At 36.6% G+C, this 26,349-nt stretch overlaps 1 long non-coding RNA gene and 1 other non-coding gene across 3 annotated transcripts in view; both read right to left on the bottom strand.

Annotated features, from left to right (window-relative positions):
- LOC128315564 (uncharacterized) overlaps positions 1-26,349 on the bottom strand; it is a 310,565-nt gene that overhangs the window by 132,604 nt on the left and 151,612 nt on the right. Inside the window, exon 3 of one of the 2 annotated variants that reach the window (XR_008298433.1) lies at positions 24,631-24,723. This is a non-coding gene — a long non-coding RNA (uncharacterized LOC128315564). Of the gene's footprint in view, positions 1-15,561; positions 24,724-26,349 lie in introns of those variants that run through there. The other variant, XR_008298432.1, reaches the window with a different exon arrangement.
- Positions 15,651-15,734, bottom strand: TRNAQ-UUG (transfer RNA glutamine (anticodon UUG)). The gene has a single exon. It is a non-coding gene; the product is annotated as a tRNA-Gln (tRNA).

Genomic DNA, 26,349 nt, shown 5'->3' with positions numbered 1-26,349 from the left:
TTTATATGCAAAAAGTTTTAATTTTCTGGATTGATCTATTCTACAGCTCTCCATCTCCCACCTTCCATTCTTTCTAGCCTAGCACAGATCTGTTATACAATAGTCAGAACAATTAAATCTCCTGCTCCCACCCCCTCAATAGCATCCCTCATGCTTGAATTAAAACACAACTCCCTTGCCAGCACTACCAAGCCTTACATGCTCTGACCCCTCTTACCTCTCACACTTCATTGCCTTCTACTCTCTTTCTTACTATGTTCCACTGCCCTGGTTTGCTTGTTATTCCTTGAGGATGTTAAGTTCATTCTGCTCTAGGGCTGTTATCCTTGATGCTTCCTTCAGCTTAGATCTTTACAGTTCTGTAACTCATCCATCATCCAGGAATGAGTTGACTCAAACCACTGCTCAAATGCTACTTCCTCAAGAGGCCTTTGCTGAATTACCTATATAAAGTAGCAACCTCCTTCCCCCCATTTTCTCTAAAGCCCTTACCATTATTTGTAATCATTAAAAAAAATTAATTTATTGTATGTATGTATATATATGTCTCCTCCAACTATGTGGATGTATGTATATATATGTCTCCTCCAACAATGTGCCATGAGGATAGAGAATTTCCTGCCTTGTTTACTTGTATATCTCAGGGCCTAAAAATGTACATCCAGGCATTCCATACATATTTATTGAATAAAGGAATGAATGAGTAAAAGAATACCTTTATGTCACTTTCTCCTTACTGAACTTACAGTTGGACTTCAACTTGTAAATCTGAAGAGATCAATGATTTGGCTGACAATAATATGACTGGCTGACAACAACAAAAATAAAAAGAACAATGGTGGAGACATGCTTCTTGACTTCAGACTATATTACAAAGCTATAATAATCAAAATGGTATGGTATTGGCACAAAAAACAGACACATAGCTCGATGGAACAGAATAAAGAGCCCAGAAATAAACTCATGCTTATATGGTCAATTAATTTAATAACAAAGGAGGCAAGAATATACAATGATGAAAGGACAATCTCTTCAACAAATGGTGTCGGAAAAAACTAGACAGCCACATGCAAAAGAATGAAACTAGACCACTGTCTCGCATCACACACAAAAATAAACTCAATACGGATTAAAGACTGGAACAGAAGACCTGTCTCGCATCATACACAAAAATAAACAATATGGATTAAAGACTGGAACAGAAGACCTGTAACCATAAAACTTTAAGAGGAAAACATGGCAGTGGCCCCTTAACATCAACCTTGGCAAGGATTGTTTGGATTTGATGCAAAGAGCAAAAACAGCAAAACAAAAATAAACAAGTGGGACTACATCAAACTAAAAGGCTTCTGTACAGCACAGGAAACCATCAACAAAATGAAAAGACAACCTACTGAATGGGAAAAAAACATTTGCAACTCATATATCTGATAAAGAGTTAGTATCTAAAATATATAAGAAACTCATACAATTCAATAGGAAAAAAATCTGATTAAAAAATGGGCAGAGGATCTTGAATAGATATTTTCCAAAGAAGACATATAGGTGGTCAACAGCAGGTACATAAAGAGGTCCTCAACATCACTAATCATCAGGGAAATACAAATCAAAACCACACTGAGATATCACCTCATACATCTTTAGAATGACTATTATCAAAAAGATAAGAAATAACAAGTGTTGGTGAGGATGTGGAGAAAAGGAAATCCATGTGCATTTGGGTGGGAATGTAACCTGGTACAGCCACTATGAAATCAGTATGTAGTTTCCTAAAAAATTAAAAATAGAACTAGCATATGATCCAGTTATTCCAAGTCTGGGCATTTATTCAAAGGAAATGAAAACACTAAAGTATATGGAAGCAACCTAAGTGTCTATTGATAGATGGATTTTAAAATGTGATATTATATATATTTACAATGGAATATTATCTAGCCATTAAAAAAAAGAAGAAGAAAATATTGCCCTTTGTGACAATATGCATGAACCCTAAGGGTATTATGATAAGGCAGAAAAGACAAATACCATGTAATCTCATTTATATATGGAATCTAAAAACAAAACAAACAAAACACCAAGTTCATAGACATAGAAAACAGATTAGTGTTTGCCAAAGGTAGGGGGTGGGAGGTGGGTGAAATGGGTTCAGTTATAAAATAAGTAAGTCATGGGGATGTAACATACAACATGGTGACTACAGTTAATAAAACTGTATTATATATTTGAAAGTTTCTAAGAGAGAAAATCTTAAAAATCCTTACCACAAGAAAAATAATTTGTAATTATGCAGAGTAATGGATGTTAACTAGACTTACTGTAGTGATCACTTTGCAATGTGTATAAATGTTGAATCATTGTATTATACACCTTAAACTTGTATAATGTCAATTATAATGTCAATTATATCTCAATTTAAAAGAAAAGGACTTTAGAGAATGTTACTAGCAGAACTGTTATAAAAAAATGCTAAAGAAAGTTTTTCAGGCAAAATTTTTCAGGAAATTATGTCAGATGATAATTTGCATCTACACACACAAAAAATGAAGAGCTCTGCAAACAGTAAACATATGAATAAATAGAAAACATTTCTTCTTACTTTGGACTTTATTAACAGATATTTGGCTAACACAAAAATGATAACAATGAATTTTCAAGTTTATAGTGCATTTGGCCCTTGAACAACATGGGTTTGAACTGCACAGGTCTACTTTTCTAGACTTTTTAGATGAACGCAGGACAGTACTGTAAATGTATCTTCTTTATGATTTTCTTTTTTTTTTTAAGTTTACATATTTACTTTGAGAAAGACAGAGAGAGAGAAAAAGCATGGGTGCAAGTGGGGGAGGGGCAGAGAGACAGAGGAAGAGAGAGAATCCCAAGCAGGCTCCACACTGTCAGCTCAGAGCCTGACACCAAGCTGCATCTCATGAACTGCAAGATCATGTCCTGAGCTGAGATCAAGAGTCGGACCCTTAACTGACAGAGCTACCCAGGTGCCCCTCTTTATGATTTTCTTAATGACATTTTAATTTTCTAGCTTAATTTATAGCAAGAATACAGTATATAATACATAGAGCATACAAACTATGTGTTGTTGATTATTTATACTATCAGTAAGGCTTCCAGTTGACAGTAGACTATTAGAAGTTAAGTTGAGGTGACCAAAAATTATACATGAAGTTTGGACTATGCCTCTAATCCCACATTGTTCAAGGGTCAACTATATATGTAAAAGTAAAATGTATGACAACAATAGCAACCTTCTGGTGGTTACTGATCCTAGGACTGACCACCACCCTCTCACAGGTCTTGTTAACCTTCCTACCATTGCTCTGTGTAATGCAGTCTCTCCTCTGCACTACATGGACACCGACATCCCTTTTAACAACAAAGGAGCTCCCTCAGTGGGTCTGATGTGGTGGATGCTGGCTCGGAAGTTCTGTGTATGCATGGCACGCACCACATTCCATGAACACCCATAGGAGGTCACCCTTAATCTCTACCTGTACAGAAATCCTGAAGAGATTAAAAGGAAGAGCTTGTCACTGCTTCAAAGGCTGTGACCAAGAAGGAATTTCAGGGTGAATGGACGGCTCCAGCTCCTAAGTTCACTGCTACTCAACCTGAAGTCTTGGACTGGTCTGAAGGCATTACAGGTGCCCTCTGGGTCTGTTCAGCAGTTCCCTACTGAGGACTGGAGCACTTAGCCTGCCACTGAAGACTGGTCTGCAGCTCCCACTACTCAGGCCACTGAATTGATAGGAATAATCACTGAGTGGTCTTAAGCTGCTTTTCCACAAAGGCAAACAAAATGGAAACAAGGTTGATGGAAAATAAACAATTTCTAAAAAAACAAAAAAAGAAAGAAAGAAAGAAAGAAAGAAAGAAAGAAAGAAAGAAAGAAAGAAAAGGAAAGGAAAGGAAAAGAAAGATGGAATGGCTATATTAATATCCTAAAAATAGATTTTAGAGCAAAGAATAATACCAGGGATGAAGAAGGTAATTTCATAATGAGGGATAAATTTACCAAGAGGACATAACAATACTAAAGATATATGCACTTAAAAAGATGGCTTCAAAGTACTAAAAGAATATAATACATATGAAACAAAACTGATATAACTGAAGGAGAAATAAAAAAAATCCAAAATTATAGTTGGAGAGTTCAACAGCTCTCTTTCAATAGTTGAGAGAACAAGTAAACAGAAAATTAAAAAAATGTAAAAGATGTAACTACCAAAATTTTTACCTAATTGACATTTACAAAACACTCTACCCAACAACAGCAGAAAATTACATATTCTTTTCAAGTGCACAACACTTGAAAGTCACCAAGAAAGGATATATTCTGGGTCAGAAAATAAGTCTCATAATTTTAAATCAATTAAAATCATAAAAAGTGTGTTCTTTGACCACAATGATATTGTATTTAAAAGCAATAATAGACAGCTCTATGGAAAATCTACAAAGACTTGGAAATCAATCAAAACACTTCAAACAAACCATGGGTCAATGAAGAATTCACAGATGAAATTGGAAAATATCCTGAAGTTAATAAAAACAAAAAATACAATATACCCAAGGTTGTGGGATGAACTAACACAGTGCTTAAAGGTTAATTTAAAGCATTAGCTACTTGCTTAGAAAAGAGTAAAGATTTCAAATAAATAATCTAAGTGTCTACATTAAGAAACTAGAAAAAGAGTAAATTAAACGCCAAGTTAACAAAAGAAAAGAAAGATCAGACCAGATATCAATGATATATAAAACAGTAAAACAATACAGAAAATCAACAAAAACAAAACAAAAACTCATTCTTTGAAATTATTAATAAAATTGATAAAACTCTCACCCAGGTGTTGGTAAATTATGGCCAATGGATAAAGTCCAGTCTGTAACCTGATTTTGTATATCTGCAAGCTACAAATACTTTTTACATTAAAAAACATTTTTGTAATGTTTATTTGTTTTTGAGAGAGAGAGAGCAAGTGCACAAGCTGGGGAGGGACAGAGAGAGAGGGAGACAGAGAATCTGAAGTGGGCTTTGCGCTGACAGCAGAGTCCAATGTGGGGCTCAAACCCACAAACCCTGAGATCATGACCTGAGCCGAAGTCAGATGCTTAGCTGACTGAGCCACCCAGATGCCCCCGTTTTACATTTTAAAAAGATTTTTACATTTTAATAGGAGGAAGGGGTGGAGGGTGGCAATAAGAAGGAAGAAGAAGCCTAAAGTAGTTAATATATGACATTATAGAGAAAGAAGTTTGCCAGTCTCTAATCTAGCCAGACAGACACATTACTACAGTTCCTACTGACATTAAATAGATAACTGGAAATATTATTGTCTGCCAATAAATTCAGCAATTTAGAATTAGTATTATTTCTTCCTTAAATGCTTAGCAGAATTAACTATTGAAACTGGATATAAAGTTCTCTTCATGGGAAGATTTTTTTTTTTTAACTACACATTCAATGTCTTTCATACATACTCAGATTTTAAGTTTATTTGAAAATTTTTCAAAAGACACAAACTATTAAAGCTTACCCAAAAAACAAAAAGGAAGTAAATCATCTGAATATCTATTAAAGATACTGAATTTGTAGTTAAAAAAAATCTCCCCACACGGAGAACTTTATGTCCAGCTTCAATAGTTAATTCTACTAAACATTTAAGGAGGAAATAATACTAATTCCATATAAACTCCTAGGAAATAGAAGAGGATAGAATTTCCTTTAACTCATTTATAAGACCAGTACTGACCTGATCCAATACTAAAGACACTATCAGGAAAAAAATCACAGGATATTAAAATAAATGTACCACGTCTAAGTGTTAGTCCTTTCAAGAATTCAAGGTTTGTTTAATGTTTGAGACTCAATTAGTGTGAATTTAGTGAATTAACAGACTACAATGAAGGATCAGTAGAGGAGGATATGGCAAGTTGCTCAGTGGGCATGAAGTTAGTTATACAAGATGAGTAAGTTTCAGAGATCTGCTATAGCGCATGGTATCTATTGTTAATAATAAGGTATGGTACACTTAAAAAAATTTTAAGAGAGTAGATCTCATGTTAACTGTTCTTACCACAAAACGAAGAGACACAAGAAAACTTTTGGAGGTAATGAATATGTTTATTACCTCGATTGTGATGATGGTAACACAAGTGTATACATATGTCCAAACTCACAAAATTGTATATATTAATTATGTGCAGTTTTCTGTATATCAACTATACATCAATAAAGCCGTTAAGAAAAAGGATATATTACATAGTCCTCTCAAGAGGCACATACACACAAAACTTGAGAAATTTAATACCCATTTTTGATTAAAAACTTTCAGTAATTTAGAAATAAAAGAAAACTCCCTTAACCTAATAAGGGATCTATATAAAAAAACATGCAGCTAATAGCGTAAGGATAGACATATATTGCTTCTATTACATAGAGAGCCCATAAGGATATCCACACATACATCATCAATTGATTTTCATGATCTGAGATAAAACAATCAGGAAAGAGGAGTCTTTCCAATAAATGATGCTGGAAAACAATAGACATCCACATACAAAACAATGAACACATTCCATATTTTATGTCATCTATAAAACTTAATTATAAATGTATCATAAACCAATAAGTAAGCACTAATATTATAAAATTTCTGGGAGAAAATACAAAAGAAAATCATTGCCGTCTTGAGTAAGTAAAAAATTTCTTAAATATGACACTGAAAGAATGAGCCATAAAAAAATTTAAAAGCCTAAATTGCAAATTTAGACTTCTAAATTTAAGAAGTCAGACACGAAGCCTCTCTACTGTATGATTTCATTATAACAGCCTAGAAAAGGCAACATTTAGTGACAAAAGCAGATCAGTGTCTTACAGGAGTTGGGGCTGGGGGAAGAATAATGAGTGCAAACGGGAATGTTTTTGAGGTGATAAAGTTCTATAACCTGATTGCAATGATGATAACACAATTGTATACATTTGTCAAATGGGAGGTACAGGCTTCCAGGTATGGAATGAATAAGTCATGGGGATGAAGCACAACATAAGGAATATAGTCAATTGTATCATAATAGCGTGGTATGGTGACAGATGGTAGCTACACTGGTGAGCACAGCATAATGCACAGAGTTGCTGAATCACTATGTTGTACACATGAAACTATTGTCACATTGTGTGTCAAATATATAGCAATTAAAGAAATGTAAGGCAAAAGTATTGAAATGTATACTTAAAAAAGATTAATTTTCTTGCATCTAAAATACAGACAATTCTTTTTAAAAAGATAATTCTAAGTAAGATACTTTAATAAAATAAGAATATAGAAAAGTATATTAGTATTTCTTGGATACCTCTAAAATTTTGTAAACCTTGAAAACTATAATCTGACCTCAGGTTCTACCTTTTGAGTTCCAAGTAAAGCCATTTGTTTTGTTTGCTTTGTTAGAATGAAATATGGAATTAAATAAATATCATGGGGGAACAGAAAACAATTAATGAGCCATTCACACAATGAACATCCACTTCATAGGAAAGAAAATAAGCTCAGACCATAAAAAAGAAGGAAATCCAGGCATTTGCAACAAATGGATGGACCTTGAGGATGTTACGCTAAGTGAGATAAGACAAAGAAAGACAAGTACCATATGATCTCACATGTGGAATCTAAAGAAACCAAACTCATAGGAACAGAGATCAGATTAGTGGTTGCCAGAGTTGGGGAGTAGGATTGGTGAATGTGGTCAAAAGTACAAACTTCCAGTTATAAAATAAATAAGTCCTGGGGATGTGTAATGTGTAACATGGTAACTCTAGTTAACAATACTGTATTATATATTTGAAAGTTGCTGAGGGAGTAGATCTTAAAAGTTGTCATCATAGAAAAACAATTTTGTAACCATGTGAAGTGATGGATTTTAACTAAACTTACTGTGATCATTTTGCAATATATAAATATATCAAATAATTATGTTGCACACCTAGAACTTATACAATGCTATGTATGTCAATTATACCTCAATAAAACTGGAAGCGGAAAAAAAAGAAAACAGTCTCAGAGAATTTAAGCCACTTTTGTGGGAAAGCCAAACTGAAGGTAGCAGAGGTGATAATATGGCTCAGCCTAAGGTTTCTAGAACTGAGCTGGTGTTCTTTCTCTTCATCATGCTGTCTTCACATGACCAAGACGTCCAAAAAAGAAGATGAGGCAATAATAACGTTCAAAACTGAGTTTTCTTTATTTGAGGGCTTAGGTGGGGGGAACGAAATACTTTAAGCACACAAGCAATGTAGGACATTAAAATCAGACAGAATTGGAGTAAGACCTCTCGTCAGTAATTTACCCACAGACAACCTTCAGAGAGGTAAATCTCTCTAGAAGTCAGTTCCTCTCCTGAAGTAACAATGTATTTCTTGCAAGGATATTATGATGCTTAGAGGTATGATATGTATAGCTTAGTGTACCATCTTAACAAGTAGTTAAGTCTACTGTATAGTTTTGCACACTTAGTGAAATGGAAGTGTTCTCTGTTAAAATAAATTTAAGGAAGTTAGTTAAATAGTTTTCTTCACATCAACATTTCTTAGACCCTTCAATATACATTTTTAACCTCCAAGAAGGGAAACATGCATAAATTATTTCTTGTATTTTCTCATAACTAAATCATGTTTCCACACTACACGAATTTCAAGACTCTGCCTTTTAAAAAGGCACATGTCTTTCCTAATTTGTTGTCCAATGTTTTCTGGCCTGTTCCTCTTGAGCATTTAAACAAGTAAGGCATGGGCTTTATGGTCAAATTTCTGCCACATCACTTCCTAGCCACATAACCTGGGCCCAGTATAATGCTCAGTTTCCTCATCTGTAAAGTGAAGATAATAGCCTAACGTAAAGGGCCACTGTAGAGATTAAATGGGTTCATAAATGTTAAGCATTTGGCACAGTGCCCAGCACATCATAAGTACTCAATAATTGTTAGTTATCACCCACCTTTGGTGTCTGGAGTTAGGAAGAAGGCTGCAGTTCAAAGTAGCCACAAAGAGAAATTGAACTGATTAGTGCTGCTCAAATAAGCAATGACTCTTCCCCTGAATACGTAGGTATCTGCTGGCTGACCGCACTCCACTTGTTGCATGCTCAGGGAGTGCCTGGACAGGAGACCCAGAACATTCACAACTACCTTAGGCATGAAGAAAAAATTTTATGCCTGCGGGGCTACCTGGCTACCTTCTAGCCAGGATGTGACCTCCATGATCTCTGTGATGACATGATATTATTGGATAGAGTTTGCTTTCTAGTTAACTAGAAGGAGTTCAGAGGAGGGCAACCAAGTTAATAAAAGGTTTGGAAATGAAACCCTATGAGAGCAGATGAAAAACCTGGGCATGTTCAGTCTAGAGACCAGGCAAATCAGTAGCATAGGTACACCATGTCATGGAGAAGACAGATTCATTATTCTTGGCTATGGATGAGGTTACCACAGATGACATGGGGTTTAGATTTGCCCAGAAACATTTTGGAGAAAATGAATACACTTCACAATGAAGTATAAGACAATATAGGGGATGCCTAGGATGACTATTAAATTATTTTCAAGAGGAATGTGTTTAGGACCACAGTAATTGACCAACTGGTCTCTTGGAGTAAATCAAAGACAAAGAAACCAACCAAACAAGAATGGAAAAGATTGTCTAGATGTAGTAGGCAAGTTTCTTTGGTTGTAAACAACACTTCAACTGGCCAATTTTTTTGCAGAAGAGGATTTTAATAGGATATGAGTTTCTCAAAATACTGAGTTTGAAAGCAGATAGCAATTGAGGCAGCTCTTAGAGGTCCAGACAGCAGGAATCAATGAACAATCTCCTCAGATGTCAGTAAATTCAAGATTCAAAGTCCCAAAGAAAATGTGGTTGGCTTAGTCCAGTGATATGTCCACCCTTTGCTTACACTAGAACAGAGACTTTGATTGACAATTATACCAAAAGACAGGTAAGAAAATATGTTACCAAAAGAAGGTAAAATAAATGCTAGGTAGAAAAACAAAACAAAAAAAGCCTCTTCCATTCTGTGAATTCATATGAAATGTTATAACTATCATTTATTGAGTACTTAATGAAATGTGAGAACAATGAGTCTTAGAGGGGTTTTAAAAGGAACTCATGTAGGGTCACAGAGCTAATAATCAGTGGAGAAGAAACTCAAATTATAAATTAATACAACATAGTGCTTTCCTGTTCATCCTTTTCATAATCTCTGTTATCACTGACACTCCTTAAGGCAACTTTAGCCCCAGTCACCAACAAAAAAGAGTCATTATGATCCTCTTTCATTCTAAGGCATTATGATCCAACACAAGACTGAAAGCTCTTGTTCCTTATCATGTACCTGTCATTACCATACAGGCCCCAAATTTGGAGGACCTGGGAAGGGAAATCTGGGGGTCAATTCCCTTACAATTGGCAAGGTTTGGATTTGAGGATTTTAGAATAAAGGATTATTGGAAACAACCCTTCCAGCATCAGAACTCTCCTTATCCTCCTAAGGATCTTGAAAAGTACCTTGAAGCACCACATCAAGCTATCACACATAGACCAATTATTTCAAAAGGAGTGGTATAAAGCGAGGTTTCTCTCTATATTGTCCCATACAACCAGACTGTAACTCTCTGGTGGGTAGGAACCATGCTTCTTTATAGCCACTACAAACAGTGGGCATTTAATTATGTGGATAAAAACAAATATAGTGAAGATAGGATTATGATGACTTTGGCTTTACCAGTTTTAGAACTAGGTTAAACCTCCCACTTTTGTGGCCTATAATCTTAAAGGATCAGATTCTATGCAACCAAATCAGAGTTGTGAAAAGTTAAAAAAAAAATCATTATGTATGTGGAGTCAAGAAATATTACAGTGTTATTGAACTTCAGCATTAGAAAGATTGAAAAAAGGAAAAGCTGTCCAGTCCAGTTTAATGGTTAGATCATAGCCTTTGGAATTAACCAGATCTGGGCTCAAATCCCAGCTCATCTACACCTTTTGCAAATGACCTTCTAAACTTCAGTTCCTTTGTTAGCAAATACAAGGGCTATCAATTTTGTAGAGAAGATTAAATGAGATTATGTGTGTAGAGCCCTTAGCTTGGTCCTTCCCATCAGTAAGGCTGAGCAAATATTGGTCATTATTTCAATACATCCATACGTATCTTTTTACTCCTACTACAATTGTGTGCCTGGGGCCTGGAGTAGGGTGGGCTGGACTTGATTCGAAAGTTAGTGAATAGTCTTAGAGGTTTTAGACTAAAATTCTTATACATAATATCATAATTTCTGAAACGACTTCATAGCTACTCTAGTTAATATCTTATATATGCTTATTGTTGTCACTGAAAATTATGTCTAATAATTTTTCACTTTTTATATATGAGCAATTTTATTGCAATGTAATTCAATATGCTTTTATTCATTATCTTTTCTAGGCCAAGCACTGCAATAGGAACTAGAAATAAACCTTTAAGTTGCTGTGAATCCAGAAGTAACAATATGCTGCAAACAGCATGAAAAAAATATATCAAATATTAGAAGAAAAGTTACCCTGTAACTAAATTATGCAGAGATTAATAAAATGAAAAAAAAAAAGACAACAGGTATGAAAAACAGTCCTAGAAAATTTTTTATATATTATGTTACAATATACACCAAATATATATAAGTTAAATTCCAGAAGAAAATACAGCAAATGGACAAAAAGCTAACATAAAAACCTGCAGAAGAACTTTGATCTGCACCATAGGAAGATTTAGAATTTAGAATTTTGGATTTAAAAAGTTTGTAAAGTATGTGGCAACATTAATGAAATGACAACTGGGTCAATATTTTCAATTTCAAAGGAAAAGAAAAATTCCACAAGCCTCACGTAGGTAAATAAAAACCAGTTTCTTAGGAAAGGAAAACTTTCCAGTTATCATTGTCTTTATCCCGACATCAATAAATCCCTAAATTTGTACTCATCCCTACTGTTTCTAAATTATAAAATCAATAGCAAGACTATTCTTGGGTATATAAGGATCAAGAAAGACAAGAAATCATTTATCCTTTCTGATATTTTTAATTGAAAATACATACTAGCTGACCTAGAGATTCATAAAAAGAACAAAGTCAAAAAATATTTAGTAAGCTTAATGTAAATGTCAAAAGTAAGCTTTGAAAGTATAAATAAATTATTCGATCATTATAAAAACCAGGGCAGTAAGTCAACTGAGTAGGGAAAAAGAGGAAATCAAACAACGCTACATTTTTATTTTATGCAGGGACATTAATAGTTTTAAATAAAGAGTTTTTAAAAGATATAAAATATTAACACATGATGAGCTCGCATTCAAACCAAAGGAAAAAGGGATTACTCAACTTCTGGTTCAGATTACCAGCTAACTAGGGGCGCCTGGGTGGCTCAGTCTGTTAAGTGTCCGACTCTTGATTTTCACTCATGTCATGATCTCATGGTTGGGGAGATAGATCTCCTAAGTCCAGTTCTGCACAGACAGTGCAGAGCCTGCTTGGGATCTTCTCTCTCTCTCCCTCTTTCTCTGCCCCTCCTCTACTTGCATGCTCTTTCTCTCAAAACAAACTTAAAAAAAAAAAAAAAAAGACTACCAGGTAACTAAAGAGAGAAAATATAAAGTCAAATTACCACAACATACAGCAACCAAAATGAATCTCAGATAGACTAAAGATTAAAATGCAAAAAATAAAATAATTATACTGGAATGAAATCTAAGTGGCTATATGGTCTTAGGAGAGAAAAACTTTTCAATGCGTTATATCAAAGACCAAAATATAAATGAAAAGGCTGATAAGTGTGATTATAAAAATCTTTTTTATTTTTTTTTGTACTTAAAAGAAACTCCATGTAAAAAATTGAAAGACAATAAACCAGGGGAAATTATTTGCAGAGTAAATGCCAGAGGTTAGCGGATTTAACATATAGAAATTTTATTAATAAATAAGAAAATGACAAATATCTCAATTAAAACACACACACATTCACAAAGGGTATACTTGAGCAATGGACAAAAAGAAATACAAACACTTAGTAAATATAGAAAAAAAATTCCAATCTGATAATATTTAAAAGCACAGTAAATAAAAGTATGTTGACCTGTGCAAAGTGAAAACAATAAATGAGGAAATTTTAATGGTGTTTATCTTAAAAACTCAGGACACAAAACAGATACTCAGCAAATATGTGCTGAATATTTTTCCCCCAACACCTTTTATTTCTCAAATTCTTCTCTGAAAATAAGTGTCAATTTGACACTGTGCAGGACATGAAGATCAAAATATTGCTTCATTATTTCATTCTACTATTAATGGTTGGTTGCTTCTCTTCTTTGCTTGGTTCTCTTAACATGGAAAACCTATAATCACGTTGATACTTTAAAATATGATTCATTGCAACTCCATTGTAACTAAAACTGTACACCCTTAAAAGTCAATATAATTAGAAAATTAGTTTATGGGTATAAGTTACACCTTTACAATTATGCCCTGACTTGACTGGTTTAGGACAACCCAAATTGTGTTATATGTCTGTGTGTTTTCCTTTTAAAAATTTCATTTGGTAAAGACAACTCAAAATGTTTTGCATATATTTTAATTCCCTTTTCAGGAAGAAGAGGGGGGGAAATGCCCATTCCAGACTCCACCCTGCCCCTGCAAGCCCCCAGGCCATGGTTGCAAAATTTGAAGAAATTTACCATCTTCACTTTGGATTAATCTCTAGCCAGATTAATTAATTCCTCCCTTGAAAGATCCCAGGAACTCCAGCCTAGCCTTGGTTCCTAGCCAATTGGAGGATACTGGGAAGGCAGGGTCAGAACCAAGATTAACCTAGTGAAACAGATATACTCTGATGGAGGCTCAGAAAAAAGTAGGCTCAGTTGTCCTTCGGATCACTTGAAAGTGACTAGGCTTCTCTAAAAATCCTGTAAACCTAAGGCATCTGAATCTTGTGTATGCAAGACCCACTTATTTCTAGATTCAATACTCAGAGGATTGGATGAGATCATAATGCTTTTAGAAAGTGAAAGGAAGAGTTGAAGATTAGTAAATACGTTAGTTTTAGAATCAGCAGGAATGAAACGAGAAAACGTTCGAACAGACTCAGTGGGCAGCAAGTAAAAGTCTATTATAACAAACCTATGAATTTGACAAATAATTTCATGAAAGGGTAGTTTTATGATGATGGATATATTGCTGGAAATAATGTTCACAGAGAAACATTATTGGAGAAAAGGGAATCAATGTCAGGAATAAGTTGTAAATTAGGGGAAAAATAGTTGAAGGGAAAGAGAGATTTCAACTTCAGACAGCTCTCGCATTTTATTATTCCTAATGCCAGCCCCAGATCTTTCCTTTTCAGGCATGGGGGATGGAGGGAAGTGCAATGTTTTGTTTTGGTGGATTGTTTGAGATTTATTATTGTTGCTGTTGTTGTTGTTTTTGTTGTTATTTATTATTATTATTATTCTTTCCTTGTGGGGATGGTTAGAGGTTAGAATGTTTGATGTGGGAAAAGGGAAAGAAAGTTGAAAAGTTCTTACTAGCTAATGGCAGGATGTCAGTCAGGTCTGTTAAGCTGTATGTTGCAATAAGTTTTTTAGCCTTTCTCCCCAGTGCCAACTGTCAACAATTAGTTAACTTTATTATACAGACTGGCAGGCGCATGGAGGGAGACTAATAAAATTTTTTTTTGAATTTATTATGGAGAAAACATTCCAATTACTTTCCGAAAAGTACTGTTATCATAGACCAATGTCTGTCAGGTCATATAAACAGCTTTACTCTAAAGAACATTTTCTTCTAAAGGAATCTATTGTCATGGAACTTTATCTGCAAAACCAGAGACTTATCAGTGAAGAATATAAGAATGTGAAGCTTGTGATGTGTTATCCAGAAGAAATAATTAAAAAAGATGTCTTCAGGGGTGCCTGGGTGTCTCAGTCAGTAGTGTCCGACTTTGGCTTAGGTCATGATCTCATGGTTAGTGAGTTCAAGCCTCCTGTAGGGCTCTGTGCTGACAGCTTGGAGCCTGGAGCCTGCTTTGAGTCCTGTGTCTCCCTCTCTCTGCCCCTTCCCCGCTCACACTCTGTCTGTCTCTCTCTCTTTCTCTCTCTTTTTCAAAAATAAACATTAAGAAGAAATTTTTTTAAAGATGTCTTCAAATGTATCTAAAAATAAGGTTAGTTTTAATAGAATAAAAGCAAATTGTACAAATCAATAATTTATAAGCATTTTTGTTTTTAATCACTTGAAACTATCTAAAGCTTGGAAGAAAAAAACAATTTTAAGACCTATGCTGATTTTATTAAATATTTATTCAGGCTTATAAAACATCTTTTGTATATAACACACACGCACATATATCCAGTCTAATGGCTGTTCTTGAGGATTCAAGAATGTAAAAATTCCTATAAGTCATTTACCAAACAGTGGGATCAATATCAACTTTCTTTTTTAAATTAGTTTTTAAATGTTTTATGTTATTTTTTGAGAGACAGAGACAGAGCACGAGCAGGAGAGGGGCACAGAGAGAGAGGGAGACACAGAACCTGAAGCAGCCTCCAGGCTCTGAGCGGTCAGCATAGAGCCTGAGGTGGGGCTCGAACCCACGAATGCAAGATCATGACCTGAGCCAAAGTCAGATGCTCAACCGATTGAGCCACCCAGGTGCCCCACAGTTATCAGTTTTCTGATTTCTTTTCAGTTGGGTCTATTTTTTGTTCTTTTCTTTTTTCAGTAGTGCTGCTACCTGCTGAGGAATCCAAGATAGCCATTTCAGTAATGGAAAAAGCCTAACAGTGACATATCAATTAATAAATCTCAGGAGAATTTCCTCATTGTACCTCAGAGGCATATTCCTTTACTCTAGTATAATAAACTGATTGTACTGGACCACATCTACCCATTGGCTTTACTCAGTGGTTATAATGCTTTGACACAATAATTTTTATTAATTTAACATGTTTTGATCTTTGAGGCACTAAGGCAATAAGACAATGGCAACTGAACATAAATTCCAATAAAAACATCTCTTAGTAAAGAAATCAAAGATAACAGTGTACTTCAATAGATAACACTATTCCATCCATAGAAAGGAAGAATTTCTGTTTTCTGAGGGATTTTTGAGGCACATTTCTTGTGGGTTAGCCACTAGAGGGCATCATGATGCTATACACTTTAAAAATACTTTGACTATTGATTACTCTTGAATTGATTACTCTCAAAACACTGTTCGTGCTCACACTTCTCATTTAAATGGATAAAATGCAGTGGTAAAAAAACAAACTCATCTTTCTTCCATTAAATCTTAAGAACATTTGACAGAACTGGAGAAGAACCAAAGCTCTATATTCCCAAATCCAGTGGATTACAACTGAAAGAATTCATCTGAGAAAAGAGTGGATGTGGCCAACAGAAAATGGAACACTTCACTAGGATTCTTGAAAGTAAGTAAAAGTCTTAAAAATTCATTCCTTGTTTCACCATGTTTTCATCATAAGCATTATAAACCAAGAACCAACATTCAAATAATTGCTACTCTGGAGATAGCCATGCTCAAAGTTCAACTTGTATTTCTCATAAAATGTAACATGGTGACTGCTACTTCTTCATATAAGATCTTTGGATGTTAGCCAATAGTTCATCTTTAACCTTCCAGTTTGAGAGAAATGGTTGACTGTTGTTAGAAGTTGGGCTTGAATTCAGTTGATATCTGGCTGTTTTGATTTCTTTCACATAAGTTTCATGAAACCATTTGGCTAAAGATGGTCAGGCTACAGGCTACATTGCCTTTTTGTGATGATTGAATAGCCTTAACTTTAACAGGGACTGCAACAAATTACTTTACCTAATATTTCTCAAGAAACGTGAGCTAATGCTGCTTTAACTATGTTTTATTTGCTTATTTCTTTAATTAATAAGCTTTATTTTTTTTAAGGGGTTTGTGGTTCACAGCAAATTTGAGTAGGAAATACAGAGAGTTCTCATATCCCCTGTACAACCTCCCACACATGTACAACCTCTGCAACTAGCAACATCCTGTACCACAGTAGTACATTTGTTACAACTGATAAAACTACACTGACACATCATTACTGCCCAAAGTCCATAGTTTACATTACAGTTCACTTTTGGTGAAACAATGAGTTTGACAAATGTTTAATGGCATGTATCCACCATTGTAATATCACACAGAATATTTTCACTGCTCTAAAAATTTTTTTATGCTCTGCCTATTCATCCCTCCCCTCTCACTCCTAATCCCTAACCCTTGGCAACCACTGATCTTTTTACTGTCTTTAAAGTTTGCCTTTTCTAGGACATCACATATTTGGAATGATATAGTATGCAGCCTTTTCAGACTATTTTCTTTCACTTAAGTAATATGCATTTTAGTTTCCCCATATCCTTTCATGGCTTCACAGCTCACTTCTTTTTAGCGCTGAATAACAGTCCATTGCCTGGATGTACTACAATTTGTCTATCCATTCACCTCCTAAAGAACAAAGTTGGTTGCTTCCAAATTTTGTCAATTATGAATAAAGTTGTTATAAACATTTGTATGCAGATTTTTGTGCAGACATAAGTGTTCAATTCATTTGGGTATTTTGTTTTGCTTTTAGCCAATCTGAGCTCTTTGAGCCATGCTTCCTTACAGTAGCTAATGCTTGGCCATTTTGGTTCTGTTGACTCATAAAAAGCCACGTGGCATTAGAACTGGAAGAGAATTTGGTTGGCTAATCCAATCACTCATTCTCTACTTCAGAAAATTCAGGCACACATGGACTCATTGTTATTCTATTCTTTTTTAAAAGCCAAATATTCCTTGGTTCTGTTTTTTGTTTTGCCTTGAGATGTTTTAAAAATACAGCCACATTACTTTTTAAAAAGTTTTATTTATTTCTTGAGAGAGAGAGAGAGAGAGAGAGAGCGAGAGCATAAGAGCAAGGGAGGAGCAGAGAGAGAGGGAGGGAGAGAATCCTGAGCAGGCTCTGCACTACCAGCACAGAGCCTAACATGGGGCTCAAACTCCTGAACCACGAGATCATGACCTGAGCCAAAATCAAGAGTCAGCTGTTTAACTGACTGAGCCACCGAAGCATCCTAGCCACATTACTTTTTGAATGATTAGTAAATCTTAAAGATCTCTTGTTCCTTGGGTTCAGTCTCAGATTTTACCATTAGCTTTTTCAGAAAAAAATAAAAACATAAAAAAAATACAGCAAATAACTTTTGAAATGCAAAGCTTGGAATGGGAATGGGCATGGGGAAGAAACACTATTTTAACAGTAAGCATTTCGGTTAAAAGGTAGGCCCAAGTTGATGGCTCTTCTTAAATGATGCTACAGACCATTCTCATCCTATTAACTGTTCAACTGGCCACCAGCCTCCCAGTCCCCAAACAACCCTCACAGCAGGGTACTGGCCTCCAATCTGGAAAATCAGACAGATTAGTGTAACTGGATGCTAAATGAGAACTCTCCTGTTATCTCCCTTTCAGCAGAGGTCCCAAAGCTGATAGTCCTAGGTGACAACTATGCCCACCTTCTTTTTTTTTTAATGTTTATTTATTATTTTGAAAGAGAGAGAGACAGTATGAGAAGGGGAGGGGCAGAGAGGGAAACACAGAATCTGAAGTAGGCTCTAGGCTCCGAGCCATCAGCACAGAGCCCGATGCAGGGTTTAAACTCCCAGACCACAAGATCGTGACCTGAGCTGAAGTTGGATGCCTAACCGACCGAGCCACGCAGGTGCCTTTCACCTCAACAGAACTTGCCAAAGAAGTGGCTCTTACCTCAGCCTGATCAGAAAAGGGTTTCCTTGAAGGTCATTTTTGGAGGAGAGTATGGTGTGTCCCTAAATTCACAATGAACAAAGATCCACTTGTAGAGAGTGTGGGTCTTGTCAGGAAGGGATACTGACATTATACCAACTTACACACCTCCTAGGTCAGAGAGATTCAGGAGAGAGCCTGGTTAGTTACAGAGTTCTTGGGAAAACTTGGCCTGCATTTCCCGCAATATGGAGATAAGTATCCATTCTTACCTGGTAGAGTTTAAAAAATAGAAAAAGACTGTGTGGGTGCCCTGTCAGTTGGAAAAGCTGGGCTGGCATGGCAAGCAATCAGCCAGAGGGCCATCCCCTGCTCTAGGAAGGGTAGTGTTGGATCTCCTCTGGGGAAGAGAGGAGTGGTCTCATCCAGAACCCACAAAAGCACCTGCATTAGTCAGCACAAGTGCTCGCAAAATATTAGGAAGAACTGAAGGAGCAAGCCTCTCAGAATAATTTGTAGAATGATACAGAACTGACTAACTGGGGGAGCTAGCACTGCTGAGGTCACCGCTCAAGCTAGAAGTAAAATCCTTGTCTACTACTTTTCTACATACAAGAATATGGAGACGGACACGGGAGCACTGCTGCAGGAAAGCTTCATGTTTCCACCATATTGACTTACTAGAAACCAGAGTCCAAAGCCTAAGATGATCCCCACATCATTCCTGACTTCCAAATTTGGTAAGTAAATCCAATGGATAGAAATCAAGGAACCTACCTGCAAAGGAGTCTGGAAAGTATAGTTTTTATGTGTCCAACCCCTCCTACTAGAAGCAATGTAGGAGGAAGTTGATGGGCCCACCCAGAGTACCCAAGACAGTACCCTATGAAAGAAATAACCCATAATTGGGCTCCTGACTCACAGAGAGCCTCATTGCCAGATTGCAACAGCAATGGCCAAGTAAGATATTTTTTTCTCTTTATCTCACCTCATGTTTTTCTCTCTCTTCTTTATCTTGGAGGAGTCAGAAGTAGAACCTAGCTGGGAGTAGGAGACAAGGTGAAGAAATAGTAAAGAGTCCATTTGTCTACTTACTTGCATTGCAGGTTTCTGAGACTGGGTTTCATGTGAGTGATGTGGAGAGGGAAAAGCTTTGAATTGGTATGAAATAAAAGCTTTAACATTAGATCAAGTCTAAATTTTTAATGGCTAAAACCATGACTGTTCATTAATATCAGAAGGTGGTGACCTTAGTAAGTTCACCAGCTAGGAGAGCACGGGCATTGACCAATCAGGATGCACACTAGCTATAAGTAACTGCTATAACTTTGTTAGGCACTCTTCAGGCTGAACTTTGGCCCCAGGCTGAAAGTACCCTGAACTGGAGAGGGATCTTCCAAAGATACTGTTTCAGGGAAAGAAAGAAGGATACCCACAGAACAGACGGGAAAGTTAGGTGTGAGGAAAATACAGTGCTGTTTCCTACTTGTATAATATCACGTTCAGCTAATTTGATAAGCTGGTTACAATAGATTTTTCCACTTGCTGGTCACTTTATTGCTCTATAATAGTCATTCATGGCTGGAGTTTAACAAAGAGGTACCAGATTTTCCTTCTTGATTCTGAGCATAAAGAGTTGGGTTAATATATGTCCCCTGGGCTCATTTGCCATGTAGCTCATCCCTCTTTCTATCCTTCCAAATGAACAACCCATTCAACAGAAAGTCTGTCTGGGTATCTCAGACATTGCAGGGATCCAAGCACAGAGAGAATGTCATGATGTCTATCTCAATCCTAATATTGTCTCTTAGATACAAGAGCTGGAACTTGGCAGAGATGAATGGTGAATGGTTGTAAGAACAGAATATAGAGATATCTGGGATTTCAATATGTGAAACTTTCACAGGCCTCAGACACATTTTCCCAAAGGCAACAACTCATCCTTATATCCATTCTGTGAAGCCTGGCATTTTAATCTAGTGATCTCTCTGTAAAATATAACTAAGGACCATTCCTTCTGAAAACTTTGGGATTTTTGTTGTTGTTGTTGTTGTTGTTGTTAGTATGTAATACAGTAAAACCTTGGTTTGTGAGCATAATTCATTCCAGAAACATGCTTGTAATCCAAAGCACTTGTATATCAGAGTGAATTTCAAGAAGCTTTGGCTCAGTTGTGATCCTGTGACATTTAGTGTCATGTACTACTCATATTGCAAGACACTGCTCATTTATGAAGTTAAAATTTATTAGAAATATTTGCTCATCTTGCTGAACACTCGCAAAACAAGTTACTTGCAATCCAAGGGTTTACTGGACATGTAATTTTTGAGTTAGCACCATGCACTAGCAGTATATGAAAAATCAATAAACTCTCAAAAGCCTCAGATTGATTAAACAAAGTAATTAAGTGTGCTTTAGAAGATGGCCAATTCCATTTGTCATTTTAAACCTTCACTGAATTAAGGGACATTATCTCAGGAGACATTAGATTTGGGGGTTCTCCCTGTGGCTGTGTTATTTCTATACTACCAGATCCTAGTGATTTTCATAGATAGTGGGTCACTTTGAAAAACCAGTGTATACGGTGGTATCATTGGTCCAAGTTGATTCTATTCTCTGAATAAAGTGATGTATCTGCCATCTACATTGCAGGGATCCATGCACAGAGAGAATGTCATGATGACTAATGTCTAGCTGCTGCCGCTCTCCAGTTACTGCTATTGTAGGGTAAGAAGGGAAAGGGACAACACTCATTTATTAAGAATTCTGAAAGTACCTGGTTTTGATGTAGATTTCAAATAAATCTTCTAAAATCCGCGTTTAGAAAAGTTTGAAAAAGAATTCTGTGTAACTGTGTCTTCCCCCTGTATTTATAGATTTACCTTCACCAAAAACATTCTGCTTATGGTAAAGTCGATCTTATATTGTATGGCTCTTATTTTCTTTAAAGTTATTCTTTGTTTTTCATCACAAAACCAAAGATTTAGCTGCTTCTTTTGTCATTGAGTTGGCTTTCTTCCAAATTCTGACCCACTTTTTTAGTTTGTTTATTTTATTAAGCAGAATGGATATATTAGCGAGCATTTCCTTTCAGGAAGAATAGCCTAAAAGAAATTAGTGGGATCAGGCACCGATATTCAAGAAGACAAATGAGACAATAACCAAAATTCATCTTCAGGTTGATTCCCAGTTAAATTATGATTGTAATGTTGACAAAATCCATTCTCATTCTTACTCAGTATAAGCTGGGGTTTCCTGACTTAGACCTGAATGTACATGTGAAATTATATTCAGCAAACACTGTGTCTGTGGTGACTTTAAACATCATGGCCATCTGAACTAGCTCATGCATAATTATGCCCCATCACAGGGTTTTTTAAGCCTTAATTCTTGCCTTGTGCTCATCATCAGAACAGACAAGCTTCTATTGTTCCAATTTTTTCTAAGTAGAAATAAAAGACTCAGGTGTGGAGGCCAGGAAAGAGATTTTCATCTCAGAAACAGTGAGGTTCTTGCCTGAGGCAAGATGTTTTAAATGTGCCATATAAAACTTCTTTTTCTGTTCCCAAATAGGCTTCATATGCCAGTTTAGATGGAAGTGGAGCACTGTTAAAATTAAAGACAGTTTGCCTTTCAACACAACAGATGAGGAGCTGACTCATCCCGCACCCTAACCAGTCTCTCTCTTTCCTTCTCTTTCTCTCTCCCCCAGAAAACCTGGCTTTGAGATGGATTTTCCATGGTGAGAGTTACAGAGCTGCACCCAGGACTTGTCATGGCTCCTCTGGTCCCACAACAGATAGGTGGACTGGAGATCAGAGAACTCTAAAGAGATGAGAATAGCAACGAGACTGACTCAAGTTGGGATGACTCCAACAGATCAAGGCACAGCAGCGTGACAGTTAGATTTAAGACCCATGATGCCACTATGGGAAATCAGCAGTTTGAATGTTGCCCAGACCCTGGATGGGTCCCAGGGCAATGCCCAGAAACTGGGTCTTTATTCCTTCGTGCGTGCAGTGTCGTTTGTGAAAGCTCTGCCCACAAAGCCATCAGATGGTAACAATTTTCAGTCACTTCCAACACGAGATGGTTTTGAACTTTAATATGCAACTTAATTATGACTGCAAACACTTTGTTAAGCAAACAAACTTCAAACCCTTCTTAAAAAAATAGCTCTTCTCTGGTCATTTTGTCTTGTACAAAGGCTTTAAAAATAAAACTGTGTGGAGAACTAGGGAATCCAGGGATGAAAAAAATAAAATAAAATAAAAAGCACTGAGCAAAATTAAATGGCTCTAATGTAATCACCACTTGAGTCCTGAGTATTTGAAGGTTTTCTTTCAAACCAAACTCTAGAAAATTCAGTATCATATGTTTCATTTCCACTTTTTAACCATTTGACTTCAGCCCTGGAATTACTGATATTTTTAAAGAAGATAAGAAAGATTTTTTTACTTGTTCAAATTTCCCTTAGCTTCCTAACCTCCTCCTTCCTGATTCTGCAATAGCTCAGGCATTGGAGGTTTCTCCTGTGCCCTGTCTCCCTACTCCCTTTTGAATGTTCTCACAGTTAACTTTTCTTTTGCCTTTCTCGGGCATTGTTCAAGAACTGGGACCATTACATAGCAAAGAAAAATCCATGGATATCCCCTTTGCAGAACAAAACCAGGGAATGCAGGAGATTTGCAGTGTGAGAGGGCGGTGAGAGTGACAGACCCTGAAGTAACTCACCTAAGGACACTGCACCCTTTGCATCTCCAGATTCTACAGAAATCTGTGTTCCTCCTGTCTTTATGTCACAATTCTCCCATAGTTAATGCTCTGCTGTTTTCTCAGTCCTTCTGCAGTTTTCGATAAGCTTCTTGAGCATTTTTTTTTCATTCCTCTTCAGAGAGAGGCTGAGACATAGAAACTAGATCTCTGATTTCTACTTGTATCAATCAGTAAGTTTAAGAAAGTAAAGAGACAGTAGGTGTGTTCTCCAGATCTCTAAAACACCGGGCTTCCCTTACAGAAGGGGAAAGTTATTAAGAAGAAACTCTAATGCTACTCCCACTTAAGAGTCACCTAAGATATCACCTAAAATTCATGTTCAGTGAACAGCCCTTCTCTCCCTGGTTTTCACTTCCAAAAAAATAAATTGCTTCATCCCTTGTGAAAGTGAGAAAAGGTTGAAGCCAAAATGTTGCCACTAATCAAGCACATAAGAAGACCACTCTCTCCGCGGAAAGCCCATCTGGGCTTAGCGTGTCCAACCTCAATTTTGTGACAGATACTTTTTGTTGCCTACTAAACTGCTACCCTTCCCTGGGCCTTCTTCCCCCCAACAGGGAAATGCAAAATATGTTGGGAGTTCATGGAAAACGTTCTTTATTGATAGCAAGAGACACACAAAAGGAAACAAACCATTTGCTGCCTTTGGATCTTGCTATCTGCATTTAAGAGTGGGCAGAATGGCAGCCATCTTGGGGCCATGAGGAAATTCAGCTTAAAGACAATCCAATATCTTATAGAGGAGAAATGGAGAGAACCTAGGACCTTGATGATATCATTTGAACACTACATTAATCAAAGCTGGAACCACTAAACTTCCAAATACCTTGTTATGTGAGATACAGATGTTCCTTATTACTCATCATTTTTAGTTGAGTTTTTAAAGTTTATATAACCAAAAGCATTCTGACATTGACAGTTGGACTATACCTCTGAAAGCAGAGAAACGTATACAATTATTTCCCTATAAACCTTATTTGCAAACATTCTTATTTTAAATTTTGAGTGCAACGTACCTTGATATGTGATCATTAAATGCCACTGTGCATGATCTCTGATACCATGTCTTAATCCTGGTCAACCAGTGGATCTCCTTTGACTCTTCTGATCTGGATTGATTGAAAACAAGTGTAGATTCATTTAGACACTTTAAAAATGTACTAAAACCATTATTTTATCAGCCTTTATAACAATAGCAATTTGGGGACCATTATCCTGAACTTGGAGATATTCCTCCTCTCTTATTCACCATTTACATTACCTCTTCAACAAGTCAACACAGAAACAAAACCAAATTTTTACTGTGACTGTGATAAGTTTAAAATGCAATAACTTGTTCCCTATGCCAAAATGAGGCCCCAGAACAATTATTCACATCAGTAATATGGCAATATGAGAATTCCAATAAGCTCTCTGTCACTACTTAAGCTTTGAAGGGAATTAAACAGTCAGCCTCAAACACAGTTTTACAGTGAAACTCAGAGAAGCCCCAAGTTCTGACTGTTCTTGTAGAATTTCTTTTTAATCAGAGCCCAAGGCTTTGGTCCTCAGCCTGCTCCTTTAGTCCACAGAGTAGAAGTTCTATCATAGGCTCTGAGCCCATTTTGGAAGGGAGGCCTGGTGAGAGGGTGCCTTGAGCTGAGGCCATGAGGGGATTCCTTCCTTCCTGATTGAGGTACCTTGACCAGACAAGGGTAGACATCTTCTTCCATCTGACAACCTAATAATGAGAGTGAAAAGGGACTGCCTTCAGGCGCTTCTCACCTAAAGCCTGTTTGAATTCAGGTTGCTGGTTGGAGAAATCTCAGGGGCATTTAAAAAAAAAGCCACTATGTTTTCAGAATATATTATGTGGAGCATTAATTAAGAATTTATTGCAGCTCCCTAACTGTACCTTTCTGGGTTTTCTTGCACACATACATCTGGGGAACACAATCAAATGATTAACTAACCATGGAACACTCCCAAGTGGGGGATTCTGTGCTCTCATGGGACAGGGGACTGAGAAATGGGGGGCTTCTCTTGGGATTCACTATAGTATCTCCTTCCTTAAACTAAACTGACTGATTTCTTCTGCTCCTGCTTGAATTCTGGGAAGCCCACATTGGCTCTCACCAGAGTCTAAACTGTACCATTTGAGACATTTTATGATCTTTCACAATTTTTTATATCCTCCTTTTTTTTGTCTCTCTTTAAGAAGAATGTTATTCTGTCTTGCTCACCATCATTCTTTTTCCTTCATATGGTTACATTAAAATCCGCTTAGGAGATGTGACTTTATTTAATTATTCCAAGGTTATAGGCACTGGGGGGAGTCATCTCAGCTTGGGGAGAAACTTGGAAAATAAATATATCATTTAAAAGTGAACATTGGGGGCGCCTGGGTGGCTCAGTCAGTTGGGCGTCCGACTTCAGCTCAGGTCACGATCTCGCGGTCCATGAGTTCAAGCGCCGCGTCGGGCTCCGGGCTGATGGCTCAGAGCCTAGAGCCTGCTTCCGATTCTGTGTCTCCCTCTCTCTCTGCCCCTCCCCCGTTCATGCTCTGTCTCTCTCTGTCTCAAAAATAAATAAACGTTAAAAAAATTTTTTTTAAATAAAAGTGAACATTGAAGGGCACCTCGGTGGCTCAGTTGGTTAAGTGTCTGACTTTAGCTTGGGTCTATGATCTCATGGTTCATGGGTTCAAGCCCCATGTGGGGCTCTGAGCTGACAGCTTGGAGCCTGGAACCTGCTTC

Source organism: Acinonyx jubatus, chromosome B2 (assembly GCF_027475565.1).
Source record: "Acinonyx jubatus isolate Ajub_Pintada_27869175 chromosome B2, VMU_Ajub_asm_v1.0, whole genome shotgun sequence".
Taxonomy (NCBI): domain Eukaryota; kingdom Metazoa; phylum Chordata; class Mammalia; order Carnivora; family Felidae; genus Acinonyx; species Acinonyx jubatus.
This window is presented reverse-complemented; position numbering and strand designations above follow the sequence as displayed.